The 14,185-nt window shown below is 40.0% G+C and overlaps 1 protein-coding gene across 4 annotated transcripts in view; it reads right to left on the reverse strand.

Moving 5' to 3' along the window:
• LOC146833937 (uncharacterized) overlaps positions 1-14,185 on the reverse strand; it is a 220,052-nt gene that overhangs the window by 108,912 nt on the left and 96,955 nt on the right. The window contains exon 3 of one of the 4 annotated variants that reach the window (XM_085600108.1): positions 1,724-1,877. The exons of the other annotated variants lie outside the window; for them this stretch is intronic. The gene's annotated coding sequence lies outside the window, so the exon portion shown is untranslated. The remainder of the gene's footprint in view (positions 1-1,723; positions 1,878-14,185) is intronic. 4 annotated transcript variants of the gene reach the window in all.

Below are 14,185 nucleotides of genomic sequence, written 5' to 3' on the forward strand. Positions count from 1 at the left end.
CCAGAACCACTTTTCCCGCCACTTTCTGCAAGGATTCTAAAGGGCTTATGGGTCGGTAATTAGCTGGGTCGGTCCGGCTCCCTTTTTTGAAAATTGGAACGACTTCAGCGCCTTTCCATGAGTCCGGGAAAGTTGCCCCATCAAAACTAGCGTTCAATAGGGCAGCAATGAGTTTTCCCCACTCCACCGGATTGATGCATAGCAAATCCCCTGGTATGCCATCCGGGCCTGCTGCTTTGTTGGGGACTAGACATTTAATCGCCCCTATCACTTCCTTAGCTGTGAACAGTGGCATAAAAGTGTCGCAAGGGTCTTGTAAATCTGCCTCTTTGAATCTAGGTGCAGGCGGATCTTCTGCCATGTAGAGACAACATTATTGCAGACTACCCTACATGAAATCCATCACCCTCAATGGGGTTGTGGTCATTCTTGTATTTGCTTCCTTTATCAGGCATGCAGAGAAGCCACTGTCAGTGTACTAACTAAATTTATACTGTGGACTCTACCCTTACGTATTTTGGGACAGATTTACAAGAACTGACTCATCTCTGCATATTAGCAGAGATGCGTCAGTTCATTTGCGTCACACAAAAAAAACCTTGAGCCAACATGGATGCGTTGCATGGATGGTGGCGCAAGGATTGACAGATGCATGACACATCTGGTGGCGTAAAGGCAACACAGTGCTGGAGTCGTGTCACAAGCACGACGCAACTCCAACAATGCTCATGAATGCCTATTTCTATTATGCTGCGTCACTCCTTACGCCTGCTTCAAGCAGGCATAAGGTTTTTATGCAGTGGCGTAGCAAAAGTGACAAATTGAAATCTTCTAGATTTCACTGCGTCACTTTTATGAGGCTTTCTAGCGTTGGAACACCCACCCTACATACATTATACCTGACGCAGGTATAATGAAGTGCAGGGCTTTACAACATGACGCATCTCCCTAGATGCATCACATTGTAAATGTATCGCAACGTGGCACATTGTTTACAATGCTGCTTCATCACAAAAGTGATGCAACTGTGACGTAAAAGTGTCACAAGAGGCTTGCAAATCTGCCACTCCGGCTCTTGGCCTGAATAGGTCTCTTGACTATGTGGTGAAGCCTACTGCTGCTTGGCACCTACTTCCAATCTTTCTTGATGACCAATAAATTAGGGGGCAGCCCCTGATAAGGATTTTTCACCTTTACAAAATTCGGCTCAGATTTTAGAAACCCTTGATCATCTAGCCAAAGCACAACTTGAGTCAATTTACCGCCTTGAAACTGGGAATCTAGTTGACTGTAATGCAAGGACCATTTACGCATTATATGAGGATGGTGCATTCTGAGTAGCTACCAGTCCTGTGTCAATGTAGGATCATTTGTTGTATTACTGAGTTCCCATCCTGCCTTTCACCATGGATGGATACACACAAGAAATATGCACTGTATATTTGAAACACATTATTAAAAGTAATATACTGATCTACTGCAGATAATGTGAATCAGTTTCACTACAACTATAAACACAATAGTGGCAATGAAAGCAATGAATAAGCAAAACATTATAAAGACTCGTACCATTGTGATGGTACTTCAGCAATCTATTACATCCAATGATGGAACCAGTCTTTGGTAGCCAACCTAACAAATCCCTCCCTTCTAGTCATTAGCTAAGCTGTCTTAGCACCAAAAGCACCCTTCAAATTTCTTAAGTGATCTCTAGCCCACTCACCTTAGCTGAACAAAATGTCTGTTATTCTGTACTTCAATAAGTTAACTCTTTGTCTCAATCATTGCTTTTCCATGCAAATACATCCTTGCTGGAATTAAGTAGCCAATGGCCTTCACTAGGGATGCTTGAAGCTCAGCTTGCATGAACCAGTTTCCTAAGAAAAAACAGAAGATACCATTCTGCCTAATATACACTTTTCTGATTATCTTGAAAAGAGCAGACCACATGATAAGTGGCATAAGGTGCAAGATTCAGGATATTAATACTGTTGTAAAACCCTAAACATATACTTTCTAATTCTTAGTAATGCAGATATGTATATGAATAATTGGTGTGCTATCAAACTGAACTAATTGAAACGTAATATGTTGTGCATGTGCTATCGATATTAAATTGTGCACACATCTATAAATGAAACGTGCCCTCAGATACATGAATATATGGATATATGGATGCAATGAGATTACATAAACAAAAGCACTAAGGTCACATCACCCTGAGGTCTACAACGAAGGACACAGAGGAGGAAGTGTGAGGCCTCTGCCTATCATAATATAAGACCAATTTACTACTTATAATTTAATTGTATAATCTTAGGGACATTGTGAGAAGGAAGTGTTTGCATCCAACTAATAGTAATTTAAATGGTCTGTGCAGTTTCCCAATAATATCTAAATATGGGTAGTGTTGTTGATAATGAGAGCACGCTTATGACATCCCACTCACCAAATATTGGACTTTTGGTAACACAACATGCCAAATGTCTTTTACTGTATAATTAAGAGAATGTTAGCATCTGAAACTCTGCCAAAAATTTAAAACAATGCTGCATGAGTTCCTCGATATTCCAGGTTCTCGTTGTGGTAAGTGCTACTTCTTGTTAGACAAGAAGAAATGTATTAACCCTTTTGAAACCATATCTGTCCTCAAAGTTCCTTGGAAGACATATCCTATGTACTGTCACAGTGAAGGTTAATGCTTCTGGCTCATAAAAATGCAGAGCCCTTACTAGATGAATATACACTTATTTGTAGTACAAAGTGTGCATCAGTGCCGTTCCTCCAAGCATAGGTGCATGGTCTCCTGCATTTCGATTAACAAAAATCACTCTCCCTAAAAAGCCAATGTGCTTTGTGCAATGAACAGTGTGGACAGCAATCTCTGCACTTTTGTTGGGGGAAGAGTGTGCAGCATTGGTAACTGAGCTGCAGTACATTCATTAAAACATTCATTTGTCTTCTACATCACTTCTTCCAGGCCATTTACCATGAACTGACCCATCTTGGCCATTAGGAACTGGAGACCTAGGAGTAGCTTAGACAGAAATCCTTATTAGGCTATGTAAAAAATAGGTGGTAAAGATAAATACATACATTTTATTGAGGATAATTAATGACAGCAAGTATATTGAAAGAGATATAGTAGAACAACCTCCCATTATTTTCATTCAACCAATCCCAGAAAAATGACAGTCTGAGTCAGCTATTCAAACATACAATCATGTGACAAGCAGTTTACACATAATCCACTTTAACGTGTATATAGCTACCTTACATACATACATGATAAGTCTGTGGAAACCATAGCACTAGGGAGATATGGAGGGCCATAGGATTAGGCAGTGGGTGACAGAGAAACCCAGAGAAAATTACTCAAATGGATTTGGCTTTAATAGAGAAACAACCAATGACGACAGAGGAATACAGTTGTGGGAAAGGGATTGATAAGTGGGAAAAAGTCAATCAAACGAAGGGAAAATTGTGGCATACATTTTTGCATACATTTACAAATCTTAGACGGAAATAAATAATCAGTACTCTAATATATTAACACACCACTTCAAACATGAACATATTTGTGGTACAGAGATAAGCAATATTATGATACATTTACTTCGTATAGCAGCAATGAATGGATTCATACCATTGAGTTTCAAATATGTAATAAAAAGCTAAAAGCAGCACGTTGTATTTTACTAGCTTCATTTTATTTAGCTCTTGAAAACCCCAGCCTTGCTCTTAATTGATACACAGTAAAATAATATTAAAGGATGTTGCACAGTATAAAAACAAAAGCAAGAAACCTGTCAGACATACATGGCTGGGATATGCTATAGAAATTATGAATCCAGCCATATTGAAAAAAAACATTAAAAAGATTTATCTTAAAAAGATTAAAACAAAGTCGAATCGTATAGTTTGTTTTAAAATATTCAAACATTGCAGTGTCCTGCAAAGTCATTCCTTTAGTCCATAATTTTTAAAGAGACAATTTTTGCTTATAAAAAGCTTCCAAATGTAAATTCATTGGTATCTTCAACTGACTTGTATTTCAACTTGACAAAACAAATGTATATAATCAATTAGCAGATAGGTACCTTTACATGCCCCAGTTATTACAACTATGATAGCATTTTAAAATCAAAAGTTATATATCATTCATAAACAGGGAAACCTATATATGACTGTAAATTGTGATAGTGAATACTGTGTTTGCTCTATCAAATCTCCATCAGGACAGATCTCGTCAATACATTTTGCTGTTTGGAGCAGGGCTCGGTCACCAAACTATTTTTTATTTTTATTTTTAAAAAGTAAATCCCAAAACATGAGTCCTCTCCCATGGAGAGGGGGCATTATAATTTTTTTGCTGTCCCTCACTGCCAGGATTTGCCTGGTATTAACAGTGAAAAAACTGCTATATGTCTGCCCATACTAATTAGGCGGATAGACCTATAGCCAATTTTCCAGCAGGCCATACTCTGTTGGGTCGTCGGAGGCAGGACCGGACTGGGAACCACAACCGGCCCTGGCAAAGTGCTCGGCCGCCCCCCCCCACCCACCCCTTGGGGTGCCGCCGAGCTCTTTGCCAGGGCCGGTTTTCGGACGATTTTGTTACAGGGACGATTTTGCAGCTATGCTGCAAAAACAGCCCCAGGGGCCCAAAACCGGCCCTAACCCGTGCGGCGCACCGGGGGATTGCCCGGTACCAGCTACGGCCAGTCCGGCCCTGGTCGGAGGTGTCTAACCATGTTACAACAATGGTATACCGCATATAAATTGGGTGGTCAGACCATTGTCTTGGCGGTAATGATACTCTGTTGCCATTGTGACAGAGTATGCCTAGTGCCTAGCTATAAATCGTATAGAAATCATACATTAGAACCTGCCTTAGTGAAACCTTAATACGGTGAGTCTTTATTGTTTTATGAAAGGATGTTCTGTGCTAGTTGCATCTGGATTTGCGACAAGCAGCTACAGAGCCAGAAAAGGAGTGTATTAGAGCTTGGAGTGTGAAATTTTCGTTTTTCTAACAGAAGGAGAACTTGCTCCTGGAGCTTCTCATGCTGCCAGAAATATTTACAAGGTGGGCTAGAAAACTAGGTTTTATGGAATGAAAAGCCGTGCATGTAAGACAGCAGAATTTAAGTTAATATGTGTTTCTACAGGAAACCAAAAGAAGTTCCTCAGTGTTACATTATTGCCTTTGCTGCAGGATCACCACTGATTTTTGCCTTCTGTTTTTTAACCCGTTTTGTGTTGCAAATAAGACTCTGTGCACCTTACCTCTGCTAACCAGTGGTAAAGTGCTTGTGGAATGGTAAAATTGGAATACACATGGTTGGTACCTTATAAGTATCTATTATATGGTTCTACACAATGGCCTGTAAAGGAAATGCTACCAGAGAGCTGCAGCTCTCATCGTGCCACCTACTAAAGTAACACTGTAAAACATGTTTTCAGGCCTGGCATCACAGCCTGGGTGTACAGTTTTAAACTTGGCAAAACAAATCTTTTGCCAGGTCTGAACCTTCCTTTTAAATATTTGTAAGTCACCCCTCTCACAGGTAAATGTTAGCTGACACTTGGGGTTGGAACATTTGTTGTCTCACAGTCAGTCAGGACACAATCACAATAGGACTTTCTTTGATACACACATTGTCACAGCCTGTTTGACCGGTCTGCTGGGTTTACATATAGCATTTGGGGCACACTTCAAAGGAGGAAAACAGGATGCCAAAAGACTGCGTGCATCCAGTGTCTGATTACAAAAGCTTAGGTTAGATTTTACCATACTTATGTTGAGGAATCAGGGAGTGCCTAATACGTCATGTTAGTGTTAGGCGTGAGAGGACACTAGGATTGCCCTCACACACATTTTGAGTACTGAGAACTCGTGTTTAATGTGACCTTGGTCTTTGGCCATCTGGACAGTCCCCTAAGTGGTTAAGGTTAGCCTAGGGAACCATTACACCATTGGTGCCCTCAGGGGTCAGTCCCACTCAGTAGCTAATGCCAGGCATAAATGTGGCACTTCCAGGCACCCATGTCAGAGCACGCTTGGACCTGTGTGGATCAGGAGAAGGACTGTCCTGTTGCCGGAAGAACCTGAAGGAAGACTGAACCTAATTGCTTGAACCCAGGACCCCAGAAGTGACCCCAAGTGTCAGTTGGCTGACCTCCTTTTTCAGCTACAAGGACACAACATGCTTCCAGAGGCCTCTCTCCTTGCAAATGCCCAGCTGACAGGTCAGAACGACACCTGCAGTGAACCCTGCTGCTGACCTCTGCAGTAATGAGTCATAACCCCCATGTGGTATCCCCCATGTCCTGAACCCTTGTCTGAAGTTAGAGTTTGCAGCTTCTGTCCAAACTGCAAAAGCTGAACTTAGTAATTTTTTGCCAGACCTTCAACTTGGAAAGCCATCGGGGAATGGGGCCACCATCAAAGCTGCAGTCATTGACACCAAATCTCTGGTCAGCCTAAGCTTGCTGGTTTTAGCTACTGAAGGAGATCTGGCTTCCAGATATGTTTCTAGAATTTCACTGAGATAGATGCTGAGTCCAGGCAGAACTACTTTGAGACATTCCTTGGAATACAATTTGAAATTTGCCCGCTCAAAACATTCACACTTTCATTGATGACTGCACCGGGACCCTGTTTTCCAGTACCACACCATTCCCAATCACAGCTTCAGCTCCAGCTTGAAGCTTGTCCCTTTGATGACTTGCCCACAACCATTTTTTCTCCAGAAAAGTTTGTAAGTTAAAAGGTAAACTTTACAATCGGATACTCTTGGTCCCTGTATCTGACATTGTAGTCTACCTAAAGTTTTGACTTTGATCCGGTCTAGCATGACCTGATACTATGGATGGCTTTTTAGCACTATTTGTATTTCAAATGTTAAAAATTGATATCACTGGTTCTGCTTATTGTATATTTGCCATCTTGGTATTGTTTTATTTATTCAAATATTCTCTATCATACTAATCTGGTTTGGACATTTTCTTATGTTGTATTTTGACGTTATTATTGTTTGAGTGCTCCATAAATGTTTTACATATTGCCCCTTATTTAAGTTTGACTGCTTTTCTGCTAAGCTGCCAGTGGCTTCAGCACCGGCTTACTTAAAGTTGTTTGTGGTTCACCATAACAAGGATTGCGATTAATATTTAAGGTAGGTTCTCAATCCCCCAACTAATACTCCAGTTTCATACACTCAGGATGGGTGGTTTAGTGATACACTTTATTTTTTCACAGTGATTAGGCAAGTCATTGAGTTGAGGTGGATTTGAGTGGCAGCTGGGTGTTTGCTGGAAGTCCAGAGAGGATAGGGGCATTTATTCTAGAAAAGATTGGGGTCGGGCTTCTGTTCTCAGCTAGTCATTTGTAAGGAGGAATTCTATTTTTTTTACACTATGCAAATAAAAAGTGGGCTAATTTATTTACATTCATTGCCATTGAAAATGAAGAGTCTATCCAGAAGCACACTGATTTGACAGTATCCAGGTAATGAACACCAATATGAGATTTACAAATTCAGTGGCCAAATGGGGGTCGATTTTGTATTTTGATTTGTGAGAGAGGAGAAGAAACACATTTATTTGTGGATTGAATTTCAGAACGTTGATTACCATGCATTCTTGTTATTTCCTTGTGCAATTTTGAAGAGTGTGCAAGCACTGAAATGAAGAAAGCTTGATGTACAACTGTTTTTCATCTGCATATAGTTGTGGAGCTAAAAGTCAGAGTGTTTCAGAAGCAGGTTAAGCCATTCAACATTCTGATTGAATAACGCAACCAAGAGAATGGAACACTCTGTGACTTAAAATGCTTCCAGTTCTGTTCTTGACATATAGATCCCCAAATTGACTAGATGGGAACGACCCTGATGGAGCAGTCAAACCAGATTAAGGATTTTGTCCCTGCAGCCCAATATGACTTCCAGAATCTTCAATTGTACGTCCTCATCTACCAATAGTCGATTATGTCAAAGGCTGCTGACAAGTCTAAAAGGACTTAAAGACATGCCTCTGTCTAGTATATGATGACTTTTAGAATTGCAGTTTCCATGCTGTGTCTCTCTCTGAATTCCAGTAGTAGGGTGTTGTCATTGAAGTAAATTGTTCTGTTGGATTAAGACACATTTCTCAATGATGCAGCCAAGATAAGATACTTTGAGTATAGGTCCACAGTTATTTAGGGTATTAGGGTGACCTATTGGGTTTTTGAGAATTGGTGAAACTGCATTGGAGCTAGCTACACACAGTGTGCCAGCGCTAATAGAGAGCTGGAATGCGCTATATCCTAGTAACTGCTCTCTCTATTTGAGGCAGTGCAGCAAGTTTTCTTGCTGCGTTGCGTCAGATGTTAATAAATCTGACACTTAGTATTTCATTATCAGCCAGCTGTATTTAGATTCAAGGCACTTCTGTGGAAGAGGACTTGAAACAAGACGATCAAGCAAATGAAACTCAGTACCATTTCTCTGCTCCTGTGCCAGCCTGAGAAGGAGGCATAATTTTGAGTTGCAGTATTTCTCCCAGCGAATTACCAGCGCACATGAAAACCAACACGATGGATACCAAGGACAAAAAGTTAGAAAGGGTATATCAACTGCAGAGTAAAGGACTTCTGCTTCAGATCTGGGGCAAAAGAAACTAACTCGCTAGGAAAGAATCCAACTTTGGCCTTTGAAACGCGATATGATGATGGAGTAATTACGGCCGAACTGCCACCACTCATCATGGAAAAGTGTTGTGAGTGCAATTGCAGAAATAATAAAGCCAGAACCCGACTTTATCAAAGAGGTTGCATTCAATAATGTGGTTGTTGATAACATAGAATAAAAAGGATAGAATGTCTTGAGTTGGCCTTTTTTAATGAAACTGGTAGGAGGACAGTGGGAACAGTAATCATGCGTTGGTTACCTGCTGCACGATGAGCAGTGATGACATCTTCACCTCGGTGCCATCACAGAGCACACAATATAAAATCATGATGGAGGTTTTGTAAAGTAGGGTTGGAGCAGACCTCTCTGGAGTATCTTAGGAAATATTCAGACAACTGAAATCAATCTGCAATGATGGGGATGATGCCTCTTTGAAAGCAACTGTTGTCTAGGAAAATATTCAGGCCAAATTATATTAAATGAGTATGTAGAACACTTTTTTACAAGCTTTTTTCTAAAGTTCATAGTGCCTGGTTGACATCATCAAGCTCAGTGAAATCTGTTGATCAACTCTAGGGTATGTTGAGAATCATCAGAACAGTGGATCTTGCTACCCACAGATAAGCCCACGTGTTGGTTAGAATCGGGGAATTAAATCAGATTTTCTCTCAGACTTCTCCACAATATGAGTAAGAGAGGAGAATCACATGACTCTTCAGCCAAAAAGGGTGGTTGGTATCATGAGGGAGGAAGCCCTATGTTGCTTCACAGATGGGTGGTGCAAGCATATTCTTGTCAGAATATCGTCTGACGTAACTATTGCATCATAAATATTGCCTACAAAATTTGTCCATGTGAAGTAAAATAATACATATTCTATACCCAGTGGAATATCTTTGTAAATCATATTCAGGACACAGAATTTATGCCAGTCACATCTATGTATGGAAGAACGTGCTATGTTTTGACTGTCTGGAACCAGGCCACTAAAGTAGGAAACAACCCCTGCTAAGAAGCAATTCACTGGTGGACTATTCTTGGGGAAAGCTGAAGTGGGATTAGTCAGTTTCCTATTGGGGAGAGAAGGAAGATAGAGTACAGCATTTATCATGTTTGGGAGGTGGACTCTTAAGTGTTGACTGAAAGTTCCTGGGAGCTGTAAGATATTTCTATGGAGGCCCATGGAGGTGGAGATGGTCATATCTTCTGAAAAGTGCTCAGTTGATTAGAGATGCAGGGTCACATTTGTTAACAATACTGAGTAAGAATACCGATTGTTTTTTTTTCACCGGTGGTGGTTACAGTGTGGGATTTAGAGGTTTGGTATCCTATGGACTGCTTTCCTATTTTGCAGTAACTCCTTATTTCATGATCTTCCTAATTTGCTGTGCCATTTTACTCACCAAGGTTGGCAGTCTCACCACCAGGGATTATTTGCTGCCAACTAAGCAGTCTGCCCACCATATTACCATGTTGTCGACGTCGTTGGGCATTGGGGCTGCCATAAGGCAGTACAGAGAAGTTTCTTCACCATCCAAATTACAAGTTGACCGACAGTGGCAGTGGGGCCTCCTGCTTCGAGTCATCGGAAATAAAGGATTTGGGGTGCATAATCACACATTACCTTTTCTTCTCTTCAGCCTCTGATGTGGATCCCTCCCCCCCTATTCACAGCAGCATCTTGACCCCAAAGAAAACAACACGTATAGTCCCGAAATCCAGGTAAGTCTGTTTGTAGTATTTACCCATTATCCTGACTGGGCACATATGGTCGAGACACCAGCAATGCTTAGTAGGTATTTTTTCACGTGTCATGTAAATGTGTACATTTGACTTTTGTGCAATCAGAATATATATGCACATTCATCAAGAAATATGAAAACAACATTTGCCACCATCAGAAAGATTGCACCCATCGGAGACATCGCAATACAAAGGGCGGGAGACCGCTGCCGTGGCAGTCTTCAGAGCGCTGCCGCGGCAGTACGGCGGTCGGACCAAATTTTTATTTTGTATTCAGTTGCTTTGAACATGTTAAATCATTTATTTTCTAGGATCACTGACATAACAATGATCCATAAAATATCAGAAATTAAATATCGATAACAAATATATTGACTCCATTTACTTAACTATAAAAAATCCTAAATATTGAGAAGTCAAATATTGGGAGAAATATTGATTTTTACATATATCAAAAACAAAAATATCAGAAACAAAAAAATTGTTACCTCTAAATAAACATATAGTATGTCAAAAATATCGATTCAGACAATATTGAATGCAATTTTATCGCCAAAATTATCCAATAATCATTAATAAAGAGATATAAAAACATTTTCACATAAAAGTATTTCTTTAAATAAACCCAAAAACTAATTTACACATATTTAAATTAAATAAAGATACATTTTATTCCAGATAGATGCATTAGAGCATTATGCCTTTTACAAAACTTTGCTGTTATTTTAAAAGCTACAACATGCTCCCATTGGTTAATGATATTCGTTGCAATAGGAGAGTTATTACTGCGTTCTAGTTTCGATCAGCTGTCATGATAAATATAAAACCAAAGGTTACACGGACGTTCTAGTTAGGGTGATATTTCACTCGTACAAAACCAGAGAAATTCAGCAATTATAGTTAGCTGAGCAATGCACTGCTTTTGACCTCACATATGACATCACTTATGACATGGTGAGTGACATCACTGATGACATCACGAATGACACGTCAAATGACATCACTGATGACATTATCCAGTGACTGTGAACGTTTCTAAAATGTTTATGAGTGTTAAATATATGTACCAGGTGCATTAATGAATCAGTGGGTGTATGAGTGTCTGTATGGGTGAATATTTGGGTGCATGACTGACTGTATAAAAGAGTGATAATACATGTCTCTTTGAATGTATGGGTGAGTAATTGATTTGTATGAATGTCTATATAAGTCTGTCTGTTGGTGTATAAGTGGCTGCATGTGTTGGTGAGAAAGTACATGAGTGGCTGAATGGGTTATTGACTGGTTGTCTGAGTACCTGTTTGGGTGTATGAGTGTCTGTGTGGGTGGGTGAGGGGGGTGTGACTCACTGCATTGATGAGTGAGTGGGTGAATCAGTGGCTGTATGGGCTTGTGAGTGCTTCTAAGAGGGGCTGTATGGGTGAGTAAGTGTGCATATGGCTGTGTTGGTGAGTGAATTGATATGTCAATGGCATATGACTGAGTAACTGCATATGTGAAAGGCAGTATAGGAGAGTGTTAGAGTATGTAAGTGACTGTATGTGTGAGTTAGTGATTGTTAGAGGGGCTGAATGGATGAGTGTGTGCTTGTGTCAGTGACTGTATTGGTGAGTACTTATGTGTTAGTATCTATGTGAATAAGTGAGTTGGTGTGTGTATAACTATATAGGTGCGTACGTGGCTGTGTGATTGACTATGAGTGAGTGAGTAGGTATGTGAGTAGCTATGTGGCTAAGTGAGTAGATATATCAGTAGCTTTATTAGTGAGTGAGTTGGTGGACAAGTGGATTTATGGGTGACTGAGTGGATGTGTGTGTAGACCTTTGAATCAGTGAATGAGGTGTGAGTAGGTACATCAGAGATTCTGTGGATGATGGTGTCAGTTATATCATCAGTGATGTCATTTGAGATGTCATCAGTGATGTCACTGACCATGTCATGAGTGATGTAATATGTGAGATCATAAGCAGTGCATTGTGTGGGGGTGAGTTGTAGTTAGCTCAGCTAACTATAACGGCTGAATTTCTTTGGTTATATATGAGTGAAATGTCACCCTAACCATAGCGTCCCTGTAACCTTTGGTTTTTCAGTGAATTTCTAAGTTTAAAAAAATTCTATTTCCTAACTATAATGTCCCTGTCACCTTTGTTTTATTCAATGAATAGCTAAGGTTTTTTAAATTATATTTCCTCACTATAACGGCCCTGTAACCTTTGAATTTCTAAGGTTTTTAAATGTTAAATCCTAACTATAACTTAACTGTAACCAGTGAAATTCCATGGATTTTTTAAGTAGCAATGGTGTTTGCAGATTGGTGTGGAAAGTGGTCGGGCCTCTGACCAGCTCTCAGAAATTCCCCTGTGTAGGACTTACAGAAAGTCCCAGGAAAGTACCAAGAGCGCTTCTTGGTCCCCAAGAGTACTTTATTCCCCAATTAGTAGTGTGCCAGGAGGCGCGTTTGCAGAGTCGTTCAGAAAGGGGGAGTGGCATCCGAAGACCGCTTAGCAAAATGACTGTGTGGGTCTTGCTGGAGATAACAGGAAGGATATTTGGCTCCCAAATACCCTCCATAGCCAAGGAGACTTCATCTCCTAACTAGAACCAGGATGTACGTTTGCAGAGTGGTGGAGAAAGGACGTCCTTGATGATTGCACAGTAAGTGCCTGTATGATTGTATGAGTGCCTTTACCCAGGACACACTCGGAATACTGGGTGTTTTTAACAAAGTGTAAAAAACATATCTAGACATATTTTACATAAGAATTCAGTTTAGCTATCTAGTGAAATACTAATTCAACTTTCCCCTTTGTATTCATTTGCCAAATTAACTAAATCAAAAATGCATTTTCCTTCTTCACAGCACCACCGGAGGTTGCAATGACATCAGTAGTCACGAATACAAATGACAAAATGTAAAACAGATATATGGACATATTTTACACAAAGTTTGATTCTAGCTGTTTAGTAACATATTGATTTAAAAATGTTTTAACAACACATTTATAAAAAACAACAGTTTAAAAAACATAGCTCAACAGGTGAACTCATGAATAAAACATCAGTACCAAACACCCATCAAACTACACATTGTTATCCAAACTCATGGGGAATTAAAACCAGCTGCAAATCTAGTGCAATGCACAATCTGTGAACTTCACATGCCCGGGAGAGCAAGGAATATCATTGGATAATATACTTTTCAGCAAAATCAATACGAAGTATACACCCATTCCTCCTTCTTGAATCCTCTTTTCCAGAACTTTATTGTGAGCAGGTGATAGAGTTTGGCTAGAGACTTTTTTGGGACTTATGAAGGATGACGTTTATGTTGTATCATCTTAAGACTTACCATAGAAAATGCCTCCAACTGCTGATCAAGCAGAGGAAAGCTGGAGGACCATCTAACTTAGTAGCATCAGCAACAATTCCCAGCCAGAAAGAACCTTACAAGGTACAGACTACTACAACAGATATGGCTCCAGAGTTTTCAAGATTGGCAACGTATTGCATGGAGTTGTTGTAAGAGCTAGTGAGCAGTGTGTTACAGCTATTTGCAATGCTGCCAAAAATCATAAATGGTAATTTTTTCCCCCTATAATATTTTTTCACATTTCATGAAATAGTTCATAGTGAGCAGCAAGAAGGCAATGCAAATCTGAAGGACCCTTGACTTCAATAGCAGCCACAACAAAACAGAAAAGGAGAGTCCATTCAAAAGTCCAACCTCAACTCCAAGATTTGGCTCCACAGTTTTACCTGATGGCATC

This window comes from Triturus cristatus, chromosome 4_2 (genome assembly GCF_964204655.1).
Source record: "Triturus cristatus chromosome 4_2, aTriCri1.1, whole genome shotgun sequence".
NCBI classification, from domain to species: Eukaryota; Metazoa; Chordata; class Amphibia; order Caudata; family Salamandridae; genus Triturus; species Triturus cristatus.